Below are 14,689 nucleotides of genomic sequence, written 5' to 3' on the forward strand. Positions count from 1 at the left end.
TAATGCCATACTACTCCGATTTATACAGCAGTCTTTGATGTGCAACAGTTTCAAAAGCTTTTTTGAAATCCAAATATATATTATTTTTTGCATCCAGTTCCTCTGTGACCGCATCATAGTATTCAATCAAATTGGTCAGACAAGACTTCCCATTAACAAACCCATGCTGTGTCTGAACTATAACTGCCGTCTTGTCTAGACTATCATGCATTGCTTCTTTAACCAGTGATGCCATTATTTCCCCGGAATGGAAGTTAAACTAACAAGTCTGTAATTACTCATGTAACCCTTTAATCTGCAGTGATCTCCCCTGAATCCAAGGATGCTCTCATAATTATGGCTAAGTTTTTGCTTACTTCTTCTGCCTCCTCTAACATGACTGAATAGATCTCCCCCCCTCCCCCGCCGCAGGTGCCTTTCTTATGTTCAACTTCACAATATCTCCTCCACTTTCCTCTCAGTTATTACAAAATCATTTAGCTCCCTATTAGTTTGATTAACTTCTGGCCTCCACTTCCCTACATAATTCCTTGTGTGAATGTTGATGCAAAATACTCATTCAGTTTGTCAGCAACCCAAGCAGGATCAACATCGAACCACTGATATCAAGTGGACCAATCTGATTCGTCCCTTTTTAGTTTTTCTTTGCATCCTTTGCCAAAGGTTTTTCGTAATCTGTCTTCACTTGCTTAACATCCTTTGTGACTTGATTACAGATTAGCTTATATCTATCATTGGTTTCTGTGTTGCCTGATAATTCATATGCATCTTATGCATTTTTCTTCTCTGGCACGAGTCTCATTGGTTCATTTTGCATCCATTTAAGCCTAAAACTTGGTCAGTATTTTCAGTTGGTATGAAAAGCCTAGTAGCTTCTAAGGTTAATTCCTTGAATGCTTCCCATTTAGAATTTGCTCTTGGTAACATCATCAATTGGTCCCACTGTATACAATTTAAAAATTGTCTGAGACTACTGTAGTTGCTTTTATGAAAGCAAAAACTCTTCCCTTTATGCCTGATGGTAGTTGCATCTTTAAGTAAATCCCATATCTGTACACTGTGCTCACTGCCACCTAGTGGTTCTTTTATCTGCAGATTCTTAATGCTCAAATAACCACTGCTAATAATCAAATTAAGAGTATTACTCCCTCTGGTTGTGTTTCAAACATGCTGCTATAGAAAACAATCATCCAATAAATTCACAAATGTCTTGCTGGTGTTGTGAGTGACCAACTCACAAGTTCCAGTCAATATCTGGGAAGTTAAAATCCCCCATTATAAGTCATTCTGATTTATTTTCCCACTATTTCTCTGTACAGTTTTGTTGTCCTCATCAGAGTCATTAGGCCTATAACAGTCCTACTCACTTTTTTGCTTTCCCAGTGCTTATGTCACAACAAACTGACTGAACATTGCTGTGTTCACCCATGCCAACTGGATGCACTACCTTAGATTTTGTTTCTTAACTAACAGCATAACCTCTTCTCCCTTACTATCATTTCTGTACACATATTCTCCGAATTCCAATTCTGCATTCATTATATCTGTGTGATAAGGAATATCCCAACAATATCTGCCTTTGAGGTCTTGACCAGCACTTAAAATTCTTCAAATTTATTTACTATACTCCTAGCATTGGTGTGCATGAAAATATTCTTGCCCCCTGTTCTTACTCTTAGTTACTCTAGCAGCCCATGTATTTACTTGTTCCATGATGATTCCCAGCAGTTTTCAGGAGCTCCTACATTAAGAATTGCAAATAACAAGCCATCATTAGGAAATAAGGAATTAGCGTATTTTTTTCTATTACAGAAAACCAGTTGTGTCCAAATCAGGATTACAACTCTTGGAATCAATACCTCTGTACAAAAGTCTCTGAGTGTAACCTCTCAGATGAATAGATCCAAAATTGTCCAGAAGCTGTGAAAAGCTTTGGGATCACAACAGTTACAAACCACTCAAGAATGAGATGCCATTGCTCTCAGAATTTTGTACCTCTGAACTTTATAGGCAACCATTAGGGTTTACAATACCGGTCAAAATCTTAACACTGGTATTTCGATCTTTTTAATTTATTAAACCGGGATACCGGTATTCCAAAAACAAACGTTTTTCTCAAATTTTGATGACAGTTAATAAAGTAAGGAAAAAACAAGTACTGTAATTACTTGAATTCAAGTTTTAAATAAACATTTATTGCAATAATAAATATTCTGAAAAAAAATCATTAAAAATACAGTTATTCTAAAAACAAAAAAAATACATATTGTTACTGCAAAGTTTAGTTATGTTTAAGCATCCACACTACCTGTCCGAACACGGGGTTCGAGTCCATGACCACCAAATACGGAGGATGCGGAAACGTCAGGGAATGACCACAGCATATCCCCCGAGCAATATGGCCTTAGTTGCTAATGCTCCTAAAAACCAAATAACAACAACAACCAAGAATTGTGGACAGGTTGCAATGTTGCAGTGTCCTATCGATGATTTATTGAACATTTGCTAGTAGAGATAAGGACGTCGTAATCACATAAAAGTGATTTTTATAACCTTTTTCTTAAATTAGTACCAAAAAACCGGTATTCGGGATCCCGGTATTGTAAGCCCTAGCAACCATATGGTTAACAGCCTGAAAAGTCTAGTCCGAAAAGGATTTTATATTTTAAATACATTTTTGGTGTTCTGTAAATTTTATTAGTAGTTCTCTTTGTTATTTACGACAAACTGAACAAAAGAGAAAGATGTAAGTTTGTGTTAGTGAAGTTTTTATATATACATGCAATAAAAACCTAGCTATCCAGCATCCAACTATCCAGAAAGGTCATGCAACTGGCACATTTGAGAAATAATATATTTAAAAATAAACAGTTGAGTTAATTAAAAGTTACAAAAATGCATTAAATAAAATTGCTTGAAATGACTTGTGGAAAAAATGATTAATTTTTTAGACAGTTGGGAAAGTATCATCTGCTGAGCAAGTGTACTTATATCATATCTGCAATTCATCCATCTGTTATTGTATCCAAAAAAGATCAGGAAGTTGGGTGAAAATTTTAGATTTGTCTTAACCATAAAACAGAAACTAGATATTTGTTGATAACTAGAAAAGGTTGAAAACCTTAATGTACTTATTAAAAATTATATATCTTGGCTCTTCAACAGTTTGATATAAAAGTTCAATTGGTGATAAGTTTTCAGTGGTAATGGGTGTGAAATGAAGTGTAGCGTATACATTGATGTGAATAAAAAGTTTAACTTAACATTACAGCCTTTCATTATGTATTATAAACATATATACGAGTAATGCTCATCCAACCAGCAAATTCACTTAGCTGGCACTTCCCATTCCTTATGAATGCCAGATAACTCTACTTATACTTCATTTATATGTATATATAAATGAAGTATAATATATTGTATTGAATAAAGGCTGCTTCTGGCTCCATTTGTAAAAGCAATTTTCTTTTCCTCTTATGGTTTAACTAGTTTCAAAACTTTATTCAATTCCTGATTATTATTGGCTTTCCCAGGTTATTAAGATCCTGATTATGATTGGCTGAGTTGCCTTATGCCTGTACAGTACTTTTGGGTTCCAGATTAGAAATTAATCTCATTCCCATGTTCCTTATGTGTTCTAACTGAATGTTCACTTTCCTTTCATCTCTCTGAAAACAGCCATTTTCATTTTTGCTGTGGTAAGTATCAATTTTTCTTATGCTTAAGAATTATGTATTTTCATCATGTAATTCTGGTTCAAAAGGAATTTAAGAGGACTTATTCTTGAAATTATTTAAAAATTAAATAATATATTACTTGAATAGTGAATTTTAATTTAATTAGTACATCAAATTGAAATTTATTTTTGCATGTACAGTTCTAAATTATAGTAATGTTTTATATATTGTTTTATTTATTTATTATTTTTTTTTAATTTTTTAAAATTGATAATAGAATTCCAAAGTTGATCCACAGATATCATCTGTAAATAAGGAGTTAGGTTTATTGATTGTTCTGGAAGTAGGGTTTCTCAACATTACTGAATCAATAAACGAATTGTTGCTTTTTAAATGTTGAGTTAATATTTTAATTAATTTTGTCTAATTTAAAAATCTTCAGGTAATTTTTAGGAAAATCTTTTCCTTATTCAGAGTTAACTTCAAGAAAACAAAGGACTTTTTTTAAGCCAAACTGACAGTAATATCTCTTATAGTACATATGCAATCTGACTAAATATGAGTTAATAAAGCAAAATTTACCTCTGGTAATTTTATTTTATTTCATTGTCTTGTTTTATTGCTTTTCTTCTAAACTTGGTTTATATCTGTATTCTGTCAAGATTTATAGAAAAATCCTTCGTGTTCAAGGGATTTTCTGTAATAAACTTTTAAGTTTCTTTTTCATTTTCTTCTGTGTACCTCAGACATATTCCAGAAGTGTCTTGGTTATACTTTCCACGTGAAGGTTACCATATATCCCAGAGTTGGTTAGCAAACATTAAATGGCTCTTCCTGCCAAGTGATCGTGCAATTCCAAAGCAATATAAAGCTGTGAAAATGAGCCTAGTCTTTCTGAGTTAGTTTTTTATTTAATGTTTTATGTAATGCAAAGCTCCTTGAAGTAAAAATAAAACAGAGGTTCAGAAAGAACATACTTTTTTTTTTTCCATTGATGCAGGCAGTGTCACTAACATACTAGCCTTGTGCAGATGTGGCATTATAGCCAATGAAGTTCATACTGAGGCATTACTATTGCTGTTTGAAAACTTTTACTACCTACTGTAACTACTTACAGTACAGTTGCTAGTTACTGTAACTTACAACAATTAGTCCTAACAGTATTTGTCCTTATTGCATCACCCTGCTTGCAATTAAGGTGAATAATGTTACAGACCAGTTAGCACCCATAATAAATGCCCTCTTGAGTATATCAGCCAATTCCAGAATATGAGTACTACAGAAAGAGAATTATATAATGCCATCAACAGTGTCATCAAATGGACAAAGAGAATGGATTTACTCTCTCATCACAAAAAATCTGTATGCAACTTCCAAAGCCATAATCTTCATCCAGAACTAAAATTAGGACACAATTCCAGTAAACCAGTAGTAAAGTTCTTAGGGATAGCCAACTGAAAGGTTAACAAAAATTTAACCTTCTTAGAGCATATCAAGCAGCTAGGACAACCTGTTGGAAAGAACTCAGTATCTTTAAAGTTTTGTCAGTGCATGGGGAACAGACCATTGTGCCCTTTTTAGAAATATCATTAGAAATTTATTAATTTGATAACGGAGCCCAAATATATGATCCAGCAAAAAAAAACATTCTCAATAGCTGGATAGGGTTGAGCAAACTAGACAGATATGAGTGACAAAGTACTATTAAAATAATAATTTTAAAAAATAAATAAATAAGCCCCCAGATTTTAACATTCGGAATAAAATAGAATTTATAGCTATCAATTCATTGGCTGGATATGGGAGTTAAATTTTCAAAGCAAGTGGGAACAAAACAGCCAGGTGTGATAAGTCGTGAGAATAACAATGAACAGTTTTAAAATAGACACATGTTTGTGAGAGAAACTCATAAGGGCACGTTTTGTGTGAAACAGGAAAAAACAAGTGTTTTTCATTAGTTTGTTCAACTTTAAAATAATATATTCAAGTGAATTTAGACTTTCAAAAACTTGCTACGATTAGATTAGCATTAGTAGAGGCATTTGATGCAAGAAAGCAAGCTTATGCAGCATCAGCCCAAAAAAAATAAATAAATAAAAAAATAACCATTTCCACTTCACCCCTCTATTTGTTCGAAATACCCGTCCAGCTGAGCCTTAAACTTATTTAGGCTATCAACGTCCACGACAAGGGATGGAAGTCTTTCCATCAACCAACCACCCGCTGGCTAAAGGCAAATTTCCTCACGTCTATCCTACATCTGTCTTTTCTCAATTTGAATTTATGCCCTCTCAGGTGATTATTCTGAGCCAGAGGAAGAATCCCATCAGCATTGAGCATGCTCAAACCATTCAAGGCTTTATACACCTCTATCAGATCACCTCGCCGATGCCTAGTCTCCAGACTGTAATTTGCAAAACTTAAGCCTTTCTTCGTAAGAGCACACCTTTGTTCCATTCACTAATCTTGTTGCCCTTCTCTCTACTCGTTCCAGCATCTCTACATCCTTCTTGAAATGAAGCCTCCAGACCTGTATACAGTACTCTAGGTGTGGTCTGACCATTGCCTTATACAAGGGAATAATCGCCTCCTTATCCCTGCTAGAAAAATTCCTATATATCATCGACAATACACCATGAGCTACTCTTGCAGCCCGTCTGCACTGCTCAGAAAACTTCATATCTGCCTGCACAACCACCCCCAGGTCCCTTTCATTCTCTACCACTGTCAGTGTAGTACCACAGAGTTGATATGTTGCTCTGGGGTTCCTGTTTCCCATATGTAGAACTTTACATTTGTCAATGTTAAACTTCATTTGCCACCTCTCAGCCCATCTGCTCAACCTTTCCAGATCCTGTTGCAGTAGCATAGTGTCAGTAGTGTCCTTGACAACCCTGCCAACCTTTGTATCGTCTGCAAACTTGGACATTAAGCTTGATATACCATCACCAGTATCATTAATAAATGCAGAAAACAATAATGGACCCAATACTGAACCCTGAGGGACTCCACTAATAACATTAGTCCACGATGAGCAGTGTCCATTGATTACCATCCTCTGTCTTCTCCCCCTCAACCACCCCTTTTTCCATAGCAGCAATTTGCCTCCAATGCCACACTGCTCCAATTTGTGTAGCAGTCTTCCATGTGCAACAGTATCAAAAGCCTTCCTAAGATCCAAGTATATAATATCAAAGTTATTCCCTGCATCCAGTTCTTTTGTGACTGCATCATAGTATCCAATCAAATTGGTCAGGCAAGACTTCCCCTTAACAAAACCATGCTGTGTCTGAGCTATAACTGATCCTACAGTGCTTCTTTAACCAGTGCCTCCATTAATTTTCCAGGAACAGAAGTTAAACTAAGAGGTCTATAATTACTTGTGTCGCCCTTTGATCCTCCTTTGTGAATTGGGGTCACATTTGCACATCTCCAGTCCATGGGTACTTCCCATGAGTCCAAGGAAGTTCTCATAATTATGGCTAAGGGTTTGCTTACTTCCTTTGCTGCCTCCTTTAATATAACTGGATAGATCCCATCCACCCCAGGTGCCTTTCTTGTATTTATCTTCAACAATTTCTCCTCCACTTTACTCTCAGTTATTACAAGATTCTCTATCTTACTGCCAGAGTTGAATACACCTCTGGCATTCCCCTCGCTGAATAACTCCTCATGTGTGAATGTCGATGCAAAATATTCATTCAGTTTGTTAGCTACCTGAGCAGGATCATCAACAGTTGACCCGTCTATATCAAGTGGACCAACCTTATTCGTCCCCTTCCTTCTAGAGTTTACATAAGTAAAGAACTCTTTGCTGTTTTTCTTTGCATCCCTTGCCAAAGATTTCTCGTAATCTGCCTAACCTCCTTTGTAACTTGGTTACAGATCAACTTGTATCTATCATAGGCTTCTGTGTCACGTGTTAATTTGTATGTATTAATTTGTATAATCTCATGCATTTTTCTTCTCTGCCATATGTCTCATTAGTTCATCTGACATCCACTTAGGTCTAAACCTTGAACAATATTTCTTAGTTGGTATGTAAAGCCTAGTAGCTTCCAAGATAAGTTCTTTGAATGCTTCCCATTTTGAATTTGCTGTTGGTAACATCATCAGTTGGTCACACTGTATAGAATTTAAATACTGTCTCAGTCCATCGTAGTCGCCTTTACGAAAGCAATAACCCTTCCCTTTACCCCTAATGGTAGTTACCTCTTTGAGTAAATCCCACTTCAGCACACTGTGATCACTGCCACCTAGTGGTTCATTTACCTGCAGATTCTTAATGCATGAAGAATCGCTACTGATAATCAAATCAAGAGAATTACTCCCTCTAGTTGCCTCCCGAACATGCTGATGTAGAAAACAATCATCCAATAAATCCACAAAAGCCTTGCTAGTGTGCGAGTGACCAGCCCCAAATTCCAGTCAATATCTGGGAAATTAAAATCCCCCATTATAAGACTCTCTGATTTACTGGCCCACACTATTTCCTCGTACAGTTTCTTATTATACTCATCAGAGTCATTAGGCCTATAGCACACTCCTACTCTCAATTTTGATTTACCGATGCTTATGTCACACCAAACTGATTCGACACTGCACTGTCCAGCAATGTCAACTTGTTTCACTTCCTTGGATTTTATGTATTTCTTAACTAATAGCATAACCCCTCCTCCCTTTCTATCCTTTCTGTAGACATTGTACTCCCCAAATTCCAGTTCTACATTCCTTATATCTGTGTGACACCACGTCTCTGAAATCCGAACAATATCTGACTTTGCTGTTTTGAGCAATACCTCAAATTCATCAAATTTATTTACTAAACTCCTAGCATTGGTGTACACACAAGTATACATGCACCTGTTCTTTTTCTTAGCTACCCTAACACAACCTACATGTTTATTTGTACCCCAATGATTCCCAGCAGTCTCTGAAATATCCTGCATCTTATTTTCCAGGCTGCGGCTCATTCCAATAGAAGCAGTGCAAGAATCACTTTCACCTCTGCCAGTGACTACTGTTAATCTATTAGTCCTTGTATCCCCCAAATCTAGCAGAGTTCCGACCCACCTAACACTGCCTCGATAGCATCAGCAAACATTCTTGCAGCCTTTCTATTTAAGTGTATCCCATCCCTGTAGAATCAGTCTCTCCTGTTAACAAGTACAGACCAGGCAAAAAAAAATTCTACCCCTTGAGCCTTGCACAATACTTCCAGGGCCGATTAATGAAAATAAATGTAGAATTTCACTTCCCCATATTGTTTTTCATAGGAAAATGTCAATTTTGTTCAGATAATAATATTACGAAAATATGTATTATTCCACATTGACTATATTTTTGACCAGTCAGAAATCGAATACACGTCTCGAATATAACAGCTTGTGATTCTGGTCACATTTCCACAAACAGGAAGGTGACCTATGCATGTGTGACATGATGGAAACTTCCAGAGCAGTCCAAAGTGATGAATGGTGTGAAAAGACTCATAGCTGTCGTATGGAACGTTAATTGTGACGGGGCATGTACATGCTTGTTTTTGTGAAAGCTTTAAAATGATCGCTTGTAATACTTAGTTTGAATGAACAAGATGAATTTACAATTAAAGAAATTGCCCTATCTAAAAATTCCGGTATGCATTTTGCAGTGATTCTGCCTGTTTGTCTGTGGTGGTTATTACAGTTTGAAGTCCCGAGACAGAACCAGTGGCTGGAGGATAACCACAAAATTTCATGGCAGGCTGGAAATTTAGCGCAAAGTGATATTCATGCATGGTTAAGAGTGAAAACTAGGAACATAGATGATACAGTATTTTGTTAATGGCCAAGAAAAAATATTGAAAAACTTTACATCGCTGCCCCTTACAGATGTGACCGAGCTGAAATTTCCACCAATCAGAAAGCCCCATTTCGATATGGTGATGTGTCTGTTTTGCTGTTCGAGATGCTACTGCGCAACCTTGGATTTCACAATTGCACTGGGCCTGACATGTCAAGTCATTTCACTTTCAGTTCTTGAGTGCGCCCGCAAAGCAAAATGCAAGTGTAAATTACAACGCATCTAACGGAAAATAAAACTCCATGTTCTACTGAAGATTGGGGAACCCGATGATGCTCCTTGTTGTGTTGTATGATTATGAGTCGGTTGTCATTTTTGAAAATTCGAAAACATACCTACTTCTTTCCAAAAGTCAGTGGCTCGATCTAAAAAGAAAGGCAGATGATATCCTGCTTCTTCGTAGTCGAACATACAATTCAACTCCAGACCAGCTTAATAATCAATCGAAACTGAATTCCATCACTACTGTTGTGTGGAACGTCAGTGCGAGAAGCGCTTAAGTTTTAGGCATTTCAGAAATTGAACTTTTTGGGATGAAAAATCCAATTATTGACTTTGTGCAAGTTTTGGAATCTAAAAGAACAATATTTCACCTGATGGACAGTTGTATCATGGATGATTTGGAATTGATTGTGAGGACAATTGAATTCCTCTTAAGGTTGTTTGAAATATCGTTTTACCCAGTCTACGAATATTACCACTGCAATGCAGTTCCTTTCAATACTATTCAAAACTTTTTAGCAAAGTGTAAGACTGGGGGAGAAATTGGTGTTCAATTCATGTGGAATTTTCCACGCATTCTTTGGTTGTGTTCACGAGTTGGACGGGTGTACGATGACAAATACAATTCATATTCATTCAGTTACTGGAAAATGTGTTCTTAACGGCTTAACTATGTGAGTGTAGTCTTGTGTAGGTATGAAGCTGTATTGTGTTGCTAACTTGAAAAGGATACAATGTGTTTTTCTACTTACTGTGAATATCTTTTGGTGATAATGTGAATTTTTGCATTCTACTAACCTTTTGTAAATGGCAAATATAATTGCTGCTTTAAATAGAAATTGTGGTTTTAGGCCTTCACATCACTTCAAAGGACAAAAATGTGTTTTTTGCTACTAACTATTAGTGACAGAATTTATATTCTTAATTTACATTATAAGTTTGTAAATAGTTTTGTGTTTGATGTCAACAATGAACTATGCATTTGTAAATTTTTTCGGTGTTTATTTTTAAGGATAAGTACTATTGTGGAAATAAACTTTAAATATTAAATGCTAAAGAGGTTAATGCTGACACAAAAGCCTAACTAGTTTGAAAGCGGTAGACAAAAATAAACAGCCTAATTTTCAGTCTTAAAACGTTTACTTTGGAAATTATCATTTTAAGTAATTTCAGAAAACTCTTATTTGCTGGTCAAAATATACACTTTAGAGGGAATTTGCACATGTCAGTTTTTTAATCCACTGTCAGCACTAATTGTTTGGGTGGAAGTTCTAACTTTAATAGCAACAAGACATATTTTTCAGCTTTTCATCCCACAGAAGGAGCCACCGCTTTTGTGAAAATGTCTACAAACATCGAGCACACCGCAACACACTGACCCCGAATGCATTGCCATAAAATTTCATTCTGCTTACAAGGAATGCTCCCATTTTTAAAACCCATCCCACAGAATGTATTGTCCTCCCAGAATGCACTGCTCACAAAATTAACTTTCAAAATATTCACAAGTCATGCTTTTGAAGTCACAACTGCTACATTCAAAGGCAACATCTAACCTCAAACGGGGAAACCCGTCAGCTATAAGGATATGTCGCCAGCGAGTAAACATACTGACCCACGTTTGAGACCGAAATTAAGGTAAAAATAAAAATAAAATGGTGAAAATACCACTAACAGCATCTAAGGAGAAAAAATAAAAAACAAAAGAAATCGGGGCTACCAAGCAGAAGGAAAAAGAAACAACCGGAAGTGTGCAGCGCCACCTAGTGAGCTAGAAATAAACTTTTCTGTAATGTCACGTCCGGTGTCAAAGGTCAATCTGTTCTACTTCCTGCTGATACTACTCGCGTTAGCATATATGCGTAATGAGCCCAAGGTCTTCATGTCCGTCCGCACATACTAACTTTGCTTCCAGTAGGCGGATTTTCATATTAGAATGATATGCCGAGCCATTCCAAATTTCTTTAAAATCGGGCCAGTAAAAATCCAGCAATTATTATTATTTTTGCCCATCCTCATGTAACTTGAACCATTGGATAGATTTTCATGAAATTTTATATTTGGCCCTTTCAAAATGGTTTTGCGAGCCCTGCCAAATTTTGTTAAAATTGAACAAATATAAATACAACAATTATTATTTCTTTTCTCGTCCGCATGTAATAACATGCATTAGTGGGTGAATTTTCATGAAATTTTTGTGTTTGGTCCTTTTAGAAAGAATTCTTGAGTATTCCGAAATTTCATTAAAGTCGGACCAATAGAAATCTGGCAATTATTATTTCTTTTTTCATACATATCACATGGGCTAACCATATACTTTATATTGTAGCTGAGGCACCGAATAAGTTTGTTGCCATGCGCTTGTAGGAGGAATGAATAATCAATGCACAGAAACGAAGCATTCTCAATTTGCGAATAAGTCTGCGTTTTGCAGTGCTCTTTTCTTTTTTTTTTAGAAATCATGAATTATTACTATTTGCTAGTGTGCCTGATATGTAACGCACTGTATACATGAACTAACAGGTTAATTTTCATGCTTATTGAAAAAATTTGCATCTAATGAATGACTTTTCTATCAGAGTTTTTAATATGCAGCTGCCTGAAACTTTCTTAACATCATATTGATTATAACACAATACTCTAATACATCATTCAGTTGTGTGATTCTCCATAAATGGAATTTGCGTAGGAGCAGTTGTTTTTCTTTGCCCAAATTCAGTATTTCAGTGAGAAACTAGAACAGCAACAATTAAAGTGTGTTGAAAGAAGAAAAAATTTATGTATGCAGTGTATTACATTTTAGGCGTGTTAGTTAAATCATGATTGTTACTATTTTCTACTTGTTTGCTTATTAAAAAAGAAGCAAAAAAACTACTTTTATGTACGAATTGGAAGCATTTCATTTCTGCTGGTCAGCCATATGTCATTAATTTATGCAATCAGTGCACAGCAAAAAAACATACCATTATCCAGTGTTTTGTACTGGATAGTAGTACGTTTTTGTACAGTTGTGTACAATGTACTGTACAAAGTTGCAGACAAACTACAATATACGATATATGGATAACTTGCGTGTGGTGGAAAAAAACTGCATCACCTTTAAAAAAGTGACATTTGTAATGAAACGTATAAGATTGTTTGTTTACAGTCATTTTGTTTGTAGCAAAGCAAAAGTATTGCATCAGATAATGCTTCTATTGCATCAGACTAATTGCAAGGTATTGCATCAGCCATTTCTATAAATACCGCATTGGAAGGTAAAAAAAAACTAAACTTCAGCCATTATCAACCCACTGCAGGATGGAAGCCTCCTCAACAATTCATGCTGAGGGAAATAGACCATAATTTGCCACGCTGGTCCAGTGCGGTTGGCAGATTGACCGAATTTAGCAGTCAGGGGCTTGAACCCCGGTTTACTCAAAGAGCGTGTGCTACTGCACTCCCACTCCTGATCACTCGGCTACGGAGGCATGCTCATTAGTATCCTGTTTTGTGGAGGTGTAAGCATAGCTCAATATGTTCAGTTGACACCAAGAAAAAAAAGTGCAGCTGTTGCGGTTGCCCAGGAAGGCCTTTCTATGTGTGCTGTCGCTGATGAAATAGGCTGCCACCAGTCAACAGTATTTCGGGTGCTGAAATTAAAGCATGAAACCGATGATGTGAAAAGAAGACCTGGATCAGTCTGTAAGAGCGAATACGCCTTCCGAAGACCGATATTTGAAACTGCTATTCCTTCGTAATCGCCACGCTAGTGCTTTGGATCGAAAACTGGACTTTGAGATGGCCTCTGGTGTTGAAACAAGTGCACGAACTATCAAAGGTGGCTTTCAGAATGTGGTCTGCATGCCTATTGGCCCAAGAAGAAGCTTTTGTTGACCCAACAAGTGAGGAAGAAGACATGGACAAAAAAGCAATGGGAGAGCATAATCTTTTCTGATGAATTGAAATTCAACCTGCATGTCGACGTGTTTTTGTAAAGGGCCGCTCCTAGAACATCTTTTCAACTCTGCCTCGTATCTTTGTGAAGAATAGTATCACTAGAAATGGGCCAGAGATGTGTGTGACGTAGGTTTGTGTGTGTTCTGTTCTGGGTTCTCCGTCTCAAAAGAGACTCTGACTCACCTGATGTGGGCCAGGTTCCTCTGGAGACCCATTCCAGAGGAAGAGAGAAGAAAAAAAAAAAAAAAAAAAGATAGAGAAAGCTACGCTAGTGCAGAGTGCGAAGAGAAAATGAGAAAAAAATAATAGTAAATAAAATAAATTTTAAAAAATAATTAATAAAATAAAAACAAATAAAGATAATTAAAAATTTTTAAGCTGCTGTCTGGGGAACCCCATTTGTAGCCTGCGTTATTCTATAGGAGGCTTTCCTGCGCGTGAATACTTGCATCGAGAAGTTCTGGAAGGCAGCCAGCTTCTGTGGTGTCAGTAACAGAATGTCCAGTTGATTTTCAGTGAGAGGGATGGTTTTTGCTAGGTCTTGCTCTCAGGTCCTCATAGAGAGCGCACTCGAAGAGAAAGTGGAACCAATTCTCCTTGGCCCCGCAGTAGCAAACGTCTATGGGTATTAGGCCTAGTTGGAAGAGCTTGTTCACTGAGCCATGCCCAGTGACTAGGAATTATGTCTCAAGAGTTAGAGAGAGCCACTTCTGCGCTGACTTAGAGGAGGGGAAAGACATCCATCAGGAATCTCCTTGCTCCCTTGGTGGAAGTGTCCCATCTTGTCTGCTAGATGTTTATCATCTCATTATAACATCGTGTTTTCTCTGCCTTAGGGTCAGTGTCCAGGTTTAGCTCAATGTCCAAGATCTTGGTCGGAATTTTCTTGTTGATTCTAAAGGTCAGGCCACGGAAGATTACATACAGGTCCAGTGGAAGGGTCCCAGCTAAAACTTGGATAGCAGCAGTGGATACTGTCCTGCATACCCTATGGGTTGCCAGAAGCATCT

At 36.7% G+C, this 14,689-nt stretch overlaps 1 non-coding gene across 1 annotated transcript; it reads left to right on the forward strand.

The window, feature by feature from the left end:
- Positions 1 to 4,696: 4,696 nt before the first annotated feature.
- LOC150085894 (U4 spliceosomal RNA) lies at positions 4,697 to 4,835 on the forward strand. The gene has a single exon (XR_016547005.1). It is a non-coding gene; the product is annotated as a U4 spliceosomal RNA (small nuclear RNA).
- Positions 4,836 to 14,689: the final 9,854 nt, after the last annotated feature.

Source organism: Mastigoproctus giganteus, chromosome 5 (genome assembly GCF_048544385.1).
Source record: "Mastigoproctus giganteus isolate SK-2022 chromosome 5, ASM4854438v1, whole genome shotgun sequence".
In the NCBI taxonomy this organism is placed as follows: Eukaryota; Metazoa; Arthropoda; class Arachnida; order Uropygi; family Thelyphonidae; genus Mastigoproctus; species Mastigoproctus giganteus.